Here is a 12,062-nt window from a genome sequence, read left to right as displayed (position 1 = left end):
ATCGCTGATCCACCAATGTAGGAAGTTGGCTCTTTATGTACTATTTCAAAGTAAGAAATAGCATGCACAGAGTCCAAGGGTTCCCCTTAGAGGTAAGATAGTATCAAAAAGAGATAATTCTAATGTTCTATTTTGTGGTAGTGTGGTCGAGCAGTAGGCTTATCAGAGGGTAGTGTTAAGCATTTGTTGTACCCACACAGGCAATAAATGGGGAACACACACTCAAAGACAATTCCAGGCCAATAGGTTTTTATATAGAAAAATATATTTTCTTAGTTTATTTTAAGAACCACAGGTTCAAGATTTACAAACAATACTTTAAATGAAAGGTATTTCACTTAGGAACTTTAGGAACTTTGAATTAGCAAAATAGCATATACAGTTCTCACACAAATGGCAATAAGCTATTTCAAAACTGGACACAGTGCAATTTTCAACAGTTCCTGAGAGAGATAAGTGTTTGTTAGTTTTGCAGGTAAGTAAACCACTACAGGGTTCAAAGGTGGGTCCAAGGTAGCCCACCATTGGGGGTTCAGGGCAACCCCAAAGTTACCACACCAGCAGCTCAGGGCCGGCCAGGTGAAGAGGTCAAAGTGGTGCCCAAAACGCATAGGCTTCAATGGAGAAGGGGGTGCCCCGGTTCCAGTCTGCCAGCAGGTAAGTACCCGTCTCTTCGGAGGAAAGACCAGGGGGGTTTTGTAGGGCACCAGTGGGGGACACAAGTCAGCACAAAAAGTACACCCTCAGCGGCACGGGGCGGCCGGGTGCAGTGTGCAAACAGGCGTCGGGTTTGCAATGTAGTTCAATGGGAGACCTAGGGGTCTCTTCAGCGATGCAGGCAAGGTGAGGGGCTCCTCGGGGTAGCCACCACCTGGGCAAGGGAGAGGGCCACCTGGGGGTCGCTCCTGCACTGGAGGTCGGATCCTTCAGGTCCTGGGGGCTGCGGGTGCAGTATCCTTACCAGGCGTCGGGTTCTTAGAAGCAGGCAGTCGCGGTCAGGGGGAGCCTCTGGATTCCCTCTGCAGGCGTCGCTGTGGGAGCTCAGGGAGGGTCAACTCTGGCTACTCACGGGCTCGCAGTCGCCGGGGAGTCCTCCCTGTAGTGTTGGTTCCCCACAAGTCGAGCCGGGGGCGTCGGGTGCAGAGTGCAAAGTCTCACGCTTCCAGCGGGAAACGTGTGTTCTTTCAAAGTTGCTTCTTTGTTGCAAAGATGTTTCTTCTTTGGAGCAGAGCCGCTGTCCTCAGGAGTTCTTGGTCCTTTTAGATGCAGGTTAGTCCTCTGAGGCTTCAGAGGTCGCTGGACCCTGTGGAACGCGTCTCTGTAGCAGTTCTTTTGAAGTGGGGAGACCGGCTGGTAGAGCTGGGGCCAAAGCAGTTGGTGTCTCCGTCTTCTCTGCAGGTTTTTCAGCTCAGCAGTCCTTCTTCGTCTTATGTTGCAGGAATCTAGTTTCCAAGGTTCTGGGTAGCCCCTAAATACTAAATTTTAGGTCTGGGGGGTTAGTAACCAATGGCTACTAGCCCTGAGGGTGGCTACACCCTCTTTGTGCCTCCTCCCTGAGGGGAGGGGGGCCCATCCCTATTGCTATTGGGGGAATCCTCCATCTGCAAGATGGAGGATTTCTAAAAGTCAGTCACCTCAGCTCAGGACACCTTAGGGGCTGTCCTGACTGGCCAGTGACTCCTCCTTGTTTTTCTCATTATCTCCTCCGGCCTTGCCACTAAAAGTGGGGCCGTGGCCGGAGGGGGCGGGCAACTCCACTAGCTGGAGTGCCCTGGGGTGCTGTAACAAAGGGGGTGAGCCTTTGAGGCTCACCGCCAGGTGTTACAGTTCCTGTAGGGGGAGGTGAGAGGCACCTCCACCCAGTACAGGCTTTGTTACTAGCCACAGAGTGACAAAGGCACTCCCCCCATGTGGCCAGCAACATGTCTGGTGTGTGGCAGGCTGCTAAAACTAGTCAGCCCACACTGGTAGTCGGGTATGGTTTCAGGGGGCATCTCTAAGATGCCCTCTAGGGTGTATTTTACAATAAAATGTACACTGGCATCAGTGTGCATTTATTGTGCTGAGAAGTTTGATAGCAAACTTCCCAGTTTTCAGTGTAGCCATTATGGAGCTGTGGAGTTTGTGCATGACAGACTCCCAGACCATATACTCTTATGGCTACCCTGCACTTACAATGTCTAAGGTTTTGCTTAGACACTGTAGGGGCATAGTGCTCATGCACCTATGCCCTCACCTATGGTATAGTGCACCCTGCCTTAGGGCTGTAAGGCCTGCTAGAGGGGTGACTTATCTATACCTATAGGCAGTGTGAGGTTGGCATGGCACCCTGAGGGGAGTGCCATGTCGACTTGGTCATTTTATCCCCACCAGCACACACAAGCTGGCAAGCAGTGTGTCTGTGCTGAGTGAGGGGTCTCCAGGGTGGCATAAGACATGCTGCAGCCCTTAGAGACCTTCCCTGGCATCAGGGCCCTTGGTACCAGGGGTACCAGTTACAAGGGACTTACCTGGATGCCAGGGTGTGGCAATTGTGGAAACAAAGGTACAGGTTAGGGAAAGAACACTGGTGCTGGGGCCTGGTTAGCAGGCCTCAGCACACTTTCAAATCATAACTTGGCATCAGCAAAGGCAAAAAGTCAGGGGGTAACCATGCCAAGGAGGCATTTCCTTACACTACTCCAGTGCATCACAAGACCGTCTCACATACATCTTATAGGCATCTGACCGCCACCTGCCTAAGGCCAACAAGTCTCCACACTTCCAACCCCTACAGCCTGCCTCCGTCGCCATACCGATCCTGAAGGAATGAGTCCGAAACTGCGCTGCCTCCAACCCCAATACCTTCAACCCTGCCCTCATCACTGATAACAGCTGATAGGCGGACACTGCCCTGCCATGCTTATGACAAAAAACCATTCCCCTTAAATCCTGCAAAATAGCCTTCAACCCTATTATGAGCAGGAGGGGGCAAATACCCGGAAACGGGTATGCTGCCAAGAACATGTACCTACCCCTACCCCTGCCTCTCTGATCTGTCTTCGATTATCATAAATAAAAGCCCTACACCCTGTGGTCCAATGCAAACGTCATTCCACTGAATCCCCCGGTATGACCCAGACCCCAACAATTCCGACACACGGAAAGCCCCAAAAAACATCCAAGACATCAGAGTGCGAAACACTCACTCAGCCTCAGTAAAGCACACCTCCTTCAGTGTCCGCAGGAGTCTTTTCAAAATGTTCAAAAGTGATAAGTTGCCTTAACCTCCCCCCGTCGTCCTCCCTAGCCCAACCCTCCAATATCCTCTGCCCCAACTCACCCGCCAAAGGAGCATACCCCCAAAATAGCTTCCCCATGAACACAATACCAGCCAGTTTCCCTGCAATAGATACCCTGGACAAGCGACGACCTACCAAATCCATAATGAAGTTTACAACATCTTCCACCCTGTCCTTCTTCGCCTGCCGTCTCTGAGCCCCCGATCGTAAAAATTCAGACCACGCCCTGACATACGCTTGTCTGGTGGAAAGGGCCAGGGAGTTCACCACCAACCGCAGCATTCCCACTGCGAACGAGCCAACGCATCCGCAATGTCATTGTTGACTCCCGGCACGTGACACGCCCTAAAGTAAATATCGCGGCGCAAACAGTCCAATACAAAAATGCACAGCAGTTGAAGAACCAGTACATCCCTGGCCAGCTTCCAATTTAGCACCTGCACATTGGCGAGATTATCCACTCGAAACAACACTCGTTTGTGGTCAGAGGTGGCCCAAAACCCGAACCGCTACCACCAAAGGAAATAGCTCCAAAAATGCAATGCTGCCTGCCCCCCCCCCCCCCCACCCACCCCCCCCCCCCCCCCCCTGACCGCCACGCCTCCAGCCAATCCTCCGCACAAAACTTTCCTTCCCAGTACAGGCCAAATCCCAACACCCTGACGCATCCGAAAAAATTTGGACATCCCAGTCGCACAACGAACACGGTTGAATGGGGATTCCATTAAGACTCCAAAAACACACTCCACATCCTCCGATCCTGTTTCACACCCGCACTCAATCTCACATGATGGTGCGGCAAACTGTGTCCAGACAAAGCCATCCCTAGTCTTCTACAAAAAGTCCGCCCTGCTCTAACTACCCTGCACGCAAAATTAAAATGTCCCAAAAGCACCTGCATGTCCTTGACCTTTTTTCTCTCCACCATCGATTGTACCAGCGTGAGCATGACTGTTCGTTTTTCTTCAGGCAACCGGGCCACCATGGCCACCAAATCTAACTCAATACCTAAAAAGGCCAAGGCCGTACAGGGCCCGACTGTCTTTTCGAGGGCCAGAGGCACACCCAGGTCCTCCATAATGTCCTTAAACTGCCCCAGTACTGTTTCACAGCAAACGGAACCGCTGGGGCCCGCAAAGAAGAAATCATCCAAGTAATGGGTCACCTCCTTGTGCCCAGTTATCTCCTGGAAAACCCACTGTAAAAAGGTGCTGAAGCACTCAGAGAGAGCATGAAATGGAACAGCCCATGCTAAGTGCCTTATCCACATACCACCTGTTTTGAAACTGAATCCCCAGTAATTCAAAATCCTGAGGATTCAACAGCAGCAATCTAAATGCCGATTTTGTCAGTTTTTGTCATCAATGTGCCTGGACACAACGAAACCACCATTTTCATGGCCACATCCACCGACGCATACGACACCTTTGTCAACTCTTCTGGAATGAAATCATTAATAGAAGAGCCTTCCGGCCAAGATAAATGATGTATGAGGCGAAATTGTCCCGGTTCTTTTTTGGGGACAACGCCAATGGGAGACACAATAAGATTCGGAAGAGGCCAATCCATAAAAGGACCTTCCATGAGGCCCTCAGCCACCTCTTTCTCCAATTTGAGCCGCACAAGCTCCTCTCTCCCCGAACAGAAGGCAAATTATCCGCCCAACGGCGCTGTCTAGGCCCAGTATATCCCAACTCAAAACCATGCAGAAATCCCTTAAATAGCAACTGTCCAGCCTATTTGTTAATGTACCTCTCTGCCCAAAAGCCGAGTCTCTCCAGCCCAACTGGAGTAGTAGCTTTTTCCCAAATGATTCTGACTGCTCCTAGCTCGGCTTTGTCCTTTCCCACTTTGCCCCTGTTGTCCTTGCCCACTTCCTCTGTGCCCTGTGTCGGTGGTTCCTGCCCCACCTGACCCATAGCAGTTAATAAGGGGATGTCTACAGGCGCATTTTGAGCACTCGTGCGGAAACTTGCAATATTCGCGAGTGCAAAGTCCCTTATTAAAGTCCCAACACGCTCCTGTCTTGTGAAGTCCTCCCCCAGACGCTGCAGACCCTCCCTTGGCACCTGAGGTTGCTCCACCCTGGGTGGGGCGCTCACGAAAGGGCCGATAGGTAAGCCACTCGCTGTAAAAAAAATAGTCTTCCCAAATTTGGAAGGTCCCATCGTGTGTTGCCACAAATCTGTGTCGATTTCTCCCCCCCCCCCCACTGCACCTCGGCGTCCGCTGCCATACGAGCCCTAAATTCCTCGTCATGTTGGACCCAAGCGTATCCTCCATAATTGAGGTACGCCTTCCGAATCACATACATATATTTGAAGAGTGCCACTGCCATGTTGGGAAAGTGCTCACAATATACACTGGCAAAAATCAGGAATGTGGCAGTCCAGTTCTCAATGGTCACTGGAACCTTGGGACGTTTTGCCAATTCATATTCTTCTTCCTTCGCGCCCTCTTTAGACCTGACCTCCCGATGCAACAATTTTAACATTTCGACATACTCCCCTTTCCAAATTTTCTCTTTTGTGGCCAACATAAGATGCGCCCCAAGTGGCTTCGCCGTGCCCATGTAGGGCAGGCGCTTAGGCTTACCCGTCCCCTTCTCATCACTTGCCTTCTCTCCACCTTTAACGGTCTTCTCCCCCTCCCCTGCGCTCCCTCCTGCTCTGGGCCCACCCCCACATCCTGAACATATATCCCTTTGTGCAGTCACTCGCCCGCACCACCTGCATGCACCTCAACTGCGACACACCATTTTTGGGCGCACTACCCCCATACATTTACCTTTCTGCAAGGACAGGGGCCGCTGCTCAACTTTCCGTCCCACTCGTGCTTCCACTCCGCCGTCCGCGCTCTGCAAAGACTGACAAACAGGATTAGACACCCCCCCTTTTCCACCCCACCAAGCCGCTTTCTCCTCCTCCCGTAACTCCCCTTCCTCAATACTGTCATCGTCAAAATTCAGGCCTTCATTACCAGCCGTCTCCATACATTCGCTCAACCAATCACATTCCCATTCCCTTGCTTTCTTAACTTCCGTCACCGACCCTGGGAATTGCACCATCAGCCGACAGGAAGACGCACGTGACTTCCCTGAGAGCTCAGTTTTGCCAGGCTGCCGAATGCCGGGCGTCACGCCACCGGAAGGCGCAAAACCCATTCCGGTGCGCTGCCCAGTCATACCAACCTTAGCCTCCCTAGTATCCAGAACCTCCTTCTGTGGTGAAGTCCAGCTGGCTGTTTTGGGCCCCACCTTTCCTTCCTCCCAGGGTCCCCAGGCCGCCTCAAGCCCACCTGAGTCATTCCGGTCCTCACCTTGCTGATCCTGCCAAAAAAGGTCCGATATGCTGGTAAGCCATTGAGAAAAAACACCCCTGTCTTACCCACGCCAAAACTCCAGTCCCTCCGATCCTTGCCCAGCTGGACAACCCGCACCCTCCCCCTCTCCCGGCTGCGGGGAACCTGAAATCGACCGCTGCGCACTTTTCCTGTAAGTTCGCCGCGGGGGATAACCTTTAAGGTGATTCCATCCTCGTCAACCTCCAGTTCCTCCTCGTCCCCCTCGCTCCACTCAGACAGGGGGGGCTAACCCCTGTGGCTCCCTGTGCCACGCCGTCACCGCATCATCCCCAACCCTCCCCCTCACCCCCCCTTGATTCTACCCCATCCATCTCTTCCTGCCATGCTCCCCACACTGTCCTTCTCCCACTGTCTCCCTAGGGGGTGACACCCCCATGTCCTGCAATTCCAGCTGGGGCCCCCCACCCTGGGCCCCCCCCACCCGGTGCTCCCTGTGTAATACTGGCCCCCACCCTTCTGTAATCCCCCACTTCAGGCTGGACAGGCACCCCACCCTCACCCTTATCCCCAGCCAACTTCCTACCTCCCCTGCCTGGCACGGAAAGCCTGCCAGTTATCTCCCCAGCGGGAACCAACCGACCGACCGCATAACGCCCAACCAACCAACCAACCAACCAACCACATAACGCGCGCCCGACCAACCAACCAACCACAACGCGCGCCCAACCAACCAACCACATAATGCGCGCCCAACCAACCAACCAACCAACCAACCACATAACGCGCGCCCAACCAACCAACCAACCACATAACGCGCGCCCAACCAACCAACCAACCAACCACATAACGCGCGCCCAACCAACCAACCACATAACGCGCGCTCAACCAACCAACCACATAACGCGCGCCCAACCAACCAACCACATAACGCGCGCCCAACCAACCAACCGCATAACGCGCGCCCAACCAACCAACCAACCACATAACGCGCGCCCAACCAACCAACCAACCACATTCCGCGCCCAACCAACCAACCACATTCCGCGCGCCCAACCAACCAACCACATTCCGCGCGCCCAACCAACCAACCACATTCCGCGCGCCCAACCAACCAACCACATTCCGCGCGCCCAACCAACCAACCACATTCCGCGCGCCCAACCAACCAACCACATTCCGCGCGCCCAACCAACCAACCACATTCCGCGCGCCCAACCAACCAACCACATTCCGCGCGCCCAACCAACCAACCACATTCCGCCCGCCCAACCAACCACATTCCGCGCGCCCAACCAACCAACCACATTCCGCGCAACCAACCAACCAACCACATTCTGCGCGAGCAAGCAGCCATATCAGCAGGCTGCCTCGGCGTGCCAGCACTCCTACCCAGGGTGGCCCTCACACCAGAAACCCACCTCCCCCACCCACAATCCCTCACCTGCTGCTCTGCCTTGCGAGCGTTACGTGGTGGCAAGCAGGCCGCTATGGCTAACGCCACACTGCTCGCTGCATGAAGTGTCGGACCACTACTCCTTCGGCCAGGGGATCCAAGTGCCCGGCCTCCCGCAGGAGCCATAGAGCTTCCGCTACACGGCCGTCCATCGCCAAGACTCAACGGGTACATCAAAACTAACGCCGCAAACACAACGATACGTGCTCCGCACGAGTCTGCCCAATATTACACGTCCACCACAGGACTAAATCACTGCGCCAAGCACCAACAGGACCACGCTTCACAAAAACCTGCAGAAAAACCAGCGGCGCACCAGCCACCGTGTCACCACTTAAAATGGTGACCACACAAAATGGCTCCCCCTATTTAAACCCCCTTCCAGTAAGGCACTGAGTGTTTGACTGAGGGGTAGCACAGTTAATGATTATATTGGGCTGTACAATCTGATTCTGAGAGAGCACATGCTCAATACTTGATTTACAGAGCTGTGGCAACAATTAGTTGGTAGTAAGTTCAGTGACCCTAAGGAGCTTGTTAAAGAAGTGGACCACTGGGTCTGCACCATAGTGTCAAAAATGGCATCTGGAGCGATTCCCAAAAGGGTGGTCAGGGTCCTCATCAGACGAAAGAGGGGGAAAGAAAAAATAAAAACAAGGAGTTCTCTCAAAGTCCTCAAAACAGTTCACAAGGGAAGGGAACCCAGCCCCAATTTGACCAAAAGAGCCATGGCATCAGATTATAAGGAGAAATGAAAGTGTATTCCCAAGTGCCAGGACTGCTACAAGCGTGGGCATGTAAAAAGGGGATGCCAGGTGTCCCAAGAGGGGACAGTCCCCACTTTAGGGCTGAACTCTGGGTTGGCTAGTGTAGCACTAAGTGAGGAGTTTGTCCCAGTTACATAGCTGCCAAGTTTTCAGATGGCTTAAAAGTGACATTTCCATGGTTTCAATGCAGTTACGAGTGTCATTAAACTGCCAAATGGGTGACATTTAAGAGTGACACTTTCTTGTGAGTAAAACCACGAAATGTAGTGTATTTAAAGAGATAAATAACAGAAAATGCAACCTTTTGAGCAATGAGAAGCTCTAAAAATATCTTGAAGCTAATGCAAAGCTCCTGAAATTGAAGGTCACTAACCTTCCCCTTCTTTCTAAGATGACCATACTGCAAAAAGCAACTGTGGCATCATCATTCATCACAAAATAAGGCTCACCACAAAGGAGCTCGCCGAGAGCCTGTGGACCAATAGGCTTAGCTTAACGCAACATCAGTTGTGGATCAACACTAGGCATTAGGCACCAAGTAAGTTTTAAAGACCAATGTGTCTGAAAATATAGTGATATTCAGAGAAACATGCTGCTGGTTGTCAGTACAGTATAACTAAAACTGTAAGGGCACCCTACTAGGCTGATGCATATGCTGCATAGATGTTTACTTCACTGCCAAAAGAGTGCTTGAATCACCTGAGTAGACTGTGCCACCAGAAGTGCATACGGAGTCTCTTCCAGGATGAGTCGCCCAAGTACTTGGACTGAGCTGGGTGGAGGAGCAATAGCCTGCTGCAGCAAGCAATCCTAATTCATGTAAGGCTGAAAAGCTGGGGACTGTTCAGTCCTGAACTGTCACTCACCTGGTCTGTCAGTCATGGTGACATAAAAAATATTTATGTAGCACCCAGCCCACCACCTCACAGGCTAGACCTGGACAGATAATAAGCCAGGGCACTAAAATAAAGTTGGCCTCCATAAGCAAATCAGACGTTTGCAAATCGGGGCAGTTTTGAACTTGTCAAGACAGAATGTAGGTGTTCTGAAAGGTATGAGAGACTGCATGGATGTATACTTGCTGCAGGCAAGGTTTTGCATCTATGAGAAACTGCGTGCATTTAAGCTTGTTTCAGGACCGGTTTGTGGTAATATCAGGAAAATCAGCAGTAAACGCAGTGCACCAAACCCATCAGGAACACAGAGATCCAACAAATTAGCCCACACACCTTTGCACCTGACCTACCCTTCGGGGAGTGCACTAGCTGTGGGTGTGGAAAGGAAAGAAACCTCCTGCTTCTATATCCCAGCAAGGTATGGAGAGTGCATGCATTTAACCTTGTAGCAGGTATGTTTTGTTGCAAAATTCTCATTCAATTGCTTCCCTGAACATTCCTCAATGCTCTAATGTTGACTTTCAGTGAGCAGGTCAGCCGACACGAGCACACTGCCAGACCGAGAATCTGCCAGACAAGAGATGTGAAGTCCCCGATAATTTATTGACAAAGTTGATAAAAATATCTCCCTCTCTAGTAAATAGGAATGAGCTGAATCTCGCCATCCTAGGCCCCCATTATGCAACAAATAGATTTGTTTCAAGTTTATCAAGGCTCCTATTTTTCAAAATACAGGAGAAAATTAATCTGCAGAGCAAAACGCATGTAATTTTTCCCGTCATCTGCCATAATGAAATTACTTTCTTCTCTTTGATGTTAGCTATCTAGTTACGAACATGCACAATGACTTTCAATATATTTTATTTTCCCAGCAATATCACTTTAGTAAACGTGTCCATGCAGGAGAAGGGGGGGGAAGAGGTAAGGGAACTACAGACTGCAGAACTGGAGAGTTAGAAGCTTGAAGTAAAGGAGTTGTGCAGCAGCGCCCACATGGTGCTGAGAGGCACCTTCAGTGTCGCAGAAAGGCATTCAAGAGTGTGTACAATTAACCCTGCCTACATGGAAGTTCTATTGTAAAATCATGGACATTGACAGTAAAGCTGGGCGCACGAGACCCAAAAGGCCCACCACCAAGCCTAAAAAAAAGTCAGCCAACACTTCCGTACCATTCGGTGACTGCACTGGTAGCAGACAAGAAGAAGAAAGACACCTGCTGCCCCTTGTCTTAGTGTCTTTCTTCTAAGTCACAGTAGGGTGCCCCCCTTGCCGAAAAAGTCTCGGAACCGCTCCATATCTACATGAGGGCACTGTCTAGTTTCCTGACTGGATTTGTTTACAGCAGGTTCCCAGGCATCATAGAAGGCACTCACTGGCAGCGTGTTTGCTGTTTAAGCACAGATCCCATTGTGCGCTACTCCCTTGGGGTGGTCAGTCATTTCATCAGATATTTGTAGAGTGTGACGTTTCATCCAGGGGGGGCGTCTCAATGCGCTCTACAGGTGTGACTAATGCGTTTTAGTGTGGTGGTGCCGACACTACACTAAAATGTGTTAGTATGACCCCTGAAGAGTGCTACTTGGCAGAGCTGCAGTTAGTGTGGGGGAGAGAGCACAGATTACCCTACAGCACCTGGGTGACAAGGAGATAGTGCCGAAAACCCACATGCCTTCCAAGTAGAGGCAGGGAGTCACCATCAATGGGAAGAGGGTGAGGGATCTGAGAGGCACAAGAGCCAGAATGATTAATGTGAATGATCTGGTGTCCCTAGAGCAGGTGGTACCCAATACATTCCACCAGAGTTTTGTGCTAGACAACCCAGAGTGTCACTACCCGTGGCTCTGGTTCCCTTTGAGTGGGGGGGGTCTCGGGTTCTCTTATGGTAGCTTTGAGCTCAGCTATGCCTTTAGGCTGTCTGTTAGGCAATAATCTGGAGCATACTGGAGGAAAGAAGTAACACTCTGGTAACATCTGGAGACGCTATGGTCGCCTGAATAGGTCTTAATGACCACATGGTGCATGGCTGTCCAAGAGGGGAGTGAAGGAATAACTCTGAGGACTGCCTGCTGCCAATGTCCTGCTGTGTACTTCAGAGGACTTCCCTTTTGCACCAATAGGACAACTCTGCTGCCAGAAGCCTGCCCATGGCCTGCTGTGCACTTCAGAGGACTGCCCTGCTGCACCAATAGGACTGTCCTTCCATCTGAAGCCTGCCCTGTGCCCTCGGAGAACTGCTCTGCCGCTTGAAACCTGCTTAGCTGCTTCACCCCAAGATTTCCAGAGTGACACCAAGGGCTAGTTGGCTGGCCTCCTGATAGTGCCTCAGGGACAGAAAAGGCTGAAACCATCTTCAACCCACATC

General features: G+C 51.5%; 1 protein-coding gene across 3 annotated transcripts in view; it reads left to right on the top strand.

Moving 5' to 3' along the window:
- LOC138284127 (lamin-B3-like) overlaps window positions 1–12,062 on the top strand; it is a 225,792-nt gene that overhangs the window by 178,482 nt on the left and 35,248 nt on the right. The window lies entirely within an intron of this gene.

The sequence above is a fragment of the Pleurodeles waltl genome, chromosome 3_1 (assembly GCF_031143425.1).
Source record: "Pleurodeles waltl isolate 20211129_DDA chromosome 3_1, aPleWal1.hap1.20221129, whole genome shotgun sequence".
NCBI classification, from domain to species: Eukaryota; Metazoa; Chordata; class Amphibia; order Caudata; family Salamandridae; genus Pleurodeles; species Pleurodeles waltl.
The sequence above is the reverse complement of the archived record's forward strand: the minus strand, read 5'-3'. Positions and strand labels throughout refer to the sequence as shown.